The sequence below is a fragment of the Otolemur garnettii genome, unplaced genomic scaffold, assembly GCF_000181295.1.
Source record: "Otolemur garnettii isolate 467f Iridium unplaced genomic scaffold, OtoGar3 scaffold00225, whole genome shotgun sequence".
NCBI lineage: Eukaryota > Metazoa > Chordata > Mammalia > Primates > Galagidae > Otolemur > Otolemur garnettii.
In genome coordinates, this window is record NW_003852620.1 from 1444686 (window position 1) to 1447635 (window position 2950).

Below are 2950 nucleotides of genomic sequence, written 5' to 3' on the forward strand. Positions count from 1 at the left end.
AATGCCTGGCTATTTTTTGTTGCAGTTGTCATTGTTGTTTTGCAGGCCTGGGCTAGGTTCAAACCTGCCTGCCTCAGTGTATGTAGCTGGCGCCCTATCCACTGAGCTATGGGAGCTGAGCCAGGATCCTGCCTTTTAAGTGGCCATTTCCCACAGAAACCCACAATGTCAGTAGGTTCTAGATATAGAGAGTCCACTCTTAATCTTCCTACCTTGAAGGAAGATTTTAAGGCAATTATCAGGTCTCAAGGAATCCTTGCATTAACTCTGTTACATCTAAAGCATCTAACTGTTTCTATGACAGTAAGTAATGGAAGTCATGTCCCAGGATTGTCAGTGTTATTTTAAAAGTGGAATGACATTTTTCTGTGGATCTGTTCCACATGGACTGTTTTTTAGTCTACCTTTTTTTGTGTGGTTTCCTCTCCCTACAAAGGTTATCTCCTCCACTGCAAGTCCATGTAGGTGATATTTTGGTTTATCTTTTAAAAAAATGCCTTAGTTAATTTTTAAGAAATCTTCTGTAAGTAGGCTTCAAAGTTTTATCACATATTCATACTATGAGATATGCTAATGAGGTATAGGACATGGTACTTGATATATGCCAGAGCAATTATTTCTTCTATTTAAAGCTAACAAGGTTTTTAAAGCCAATCTATCTTGAAAAGAATCAGGTAGGTAAAGATTAGATAGCCTTATTTGAAATTAATCTCTTTCTTACCTTTTCATAAATTTTACAAACTCTTCAGGCAAACATAATACATTTCCCTGAAATAACTGGCTTAAAACAAAGAGGAATTGGATTTTTGGAAGGTCAGCTTGGTAGATTTATTTAAATAAGTCTTATAAGATATGATTTATCTTGGAAAATGTTCCACATGCCGATAAAAAGGATGTTTTCTGCATCAGTTGGGTGAAATGTTCTATAAATGTCAGTTAGGCCTATTAGATCTAGTGCACAGTTTTACTCTGACATTTCTTTGTTGATATTCTGCCTGGATGATCTGTCCATCACTGAGAGTAAGGTATTAAAGTTCCCTACTATTATTGTACTGTAGTCTACCTCTCTCTCTTTAGGTCTATTAATATTTGCTTTATATATATGAGAACTCCAAGATTGGGTGCGTAGATATTAATATTTGTTATATCCTCTTTCTAAATTGACCCTTTATCATTAGATGACCTTTCTTGTCTGTTTTTATAGTCTATTTGTAGTCTACTTTATCCAGTATGAGTATAGCCATTTCTGCTTCTTTTTGGTTTCCAGTTGCATGATATACCTTTTTCCACCCATTCAGCTTCAGTCTACGTATCTTAGTAGGTGGAGTCAGTTTCTTAAAGGTAGCGCACACTTGGGTCCTTCGTTAAAATCCCTTCCTCCATTCTAAGCTGCTTAATTGGACAATTGAGACTATTTGCATTTAGTGTTATTACTGATAAGAAAGGATGTAATATTGGCATTTTGTTGCTTGCTTTCTGGTTGTTTTGTGACTCCTCTCTTCCTTTCTTCCTTTCTTACTGTGTTCCCTTGTAGTTAGGAAAATATCTCTAGTAGTACATTCTAATTTGTTCTTTTTATTTTTAGTGAATCTATTATACACTTTTGTGCTGTGGTTACCATGGGGCTCACAAAGAAACATTTTATGGCTGTAACACGATATTTTAAAGAGAGGACAAGTTATCTTAGAACACAAATGAAAGAGCAGAGACAAAGGCAAAAACACAAAATATTATATACTTTTACTCCATCCCTTACCCCTCCCTTTGACTCTCAGTTGTTTCAATTTCTATGTATTTAAATTACCTACTTCTTCATGCACTGCTGTAGCTATTATTGTTTCTGATAGATTTGTCTGTTGGGCTTTGTACTAGAGTTATGAGTGGATTGCACACCACAAATTCAACAATAGATATTCCGGCTTTGACCATGTACTTAATTTTACCACATAATTTTATACTTTGAAAAGTTTTCTTTTGCACATTGGTGTTTGTCTTTTTTTTTTTCAGATTAAAGAACTCTCTTTAGCAATTAATGCAAGGTATTTATAATTGCTATATCCTCTTGCTGAATTCATCTGGTGGTGATGAATTTTCTCATCATTTCCTTGTCTGTGAAACTCTCTCCTCTTAGAAAATGTCATTCCACTCCTTCCTGGCCAATGGGGTTTCTGTCAAGAAGATCATTACCAGACAAATTGGAGCTACTTCATGTTATTTGCTTCTCCTCTCTCACAGTTTTTAGGATCTTCTCTTTGTCTTTGACTTGGGAACATTTGATTATTGGGTGCCTTGGGGTAGTCTTATTTGGGCTGAATTTGTTTGGTGCCCTAAGATCTTCCTGTATCAGGTATTTATTTATTTCTCAAGTCTTTGAAAGTTTTATGTGATTATTTCTTTCTGTTTTTTAAATTTTAAAAAAATTTCAGAATATTATGGAGATGCAAATGTTTTTGTTACATGGATTAATTTTATACTGCTGCAGTCAAAGTTATAAGTGTGCGTGTGCCCATCACCCAGATAGAGTACATTGTACCCACTAGGTATAATTTGACTGGTCCCCTCCTACCTACTCTGACCTGTTTGATTTCAGTAGGGTTTTACTTCTATCTGTCTACATGAGTGCTGATAAGTGAGTATATGTGGTGTTTGTTTTTCCATTCCTGTGATACTTTACTTAGGAGAATGGTCTCCAATTTCATCCAAGTTATTGCAAAAGACATCATTTCATTCCTTTTATGGCTAAGTAGTACTCCATGTATACATACACATACATATATACTTACCATATTTTATTAATCCACTCATGAATCTATGGGCACTTGGGTTGATTCCATATCTTTGCAATTATGAATTGTACTGCAATACACATTCCAGTACAAGTGTCTTTCTGATAAAATGACTTTTTGTCCTTTGGGTAAACATCCACTAATGGGATTGCTAGATCAAATGG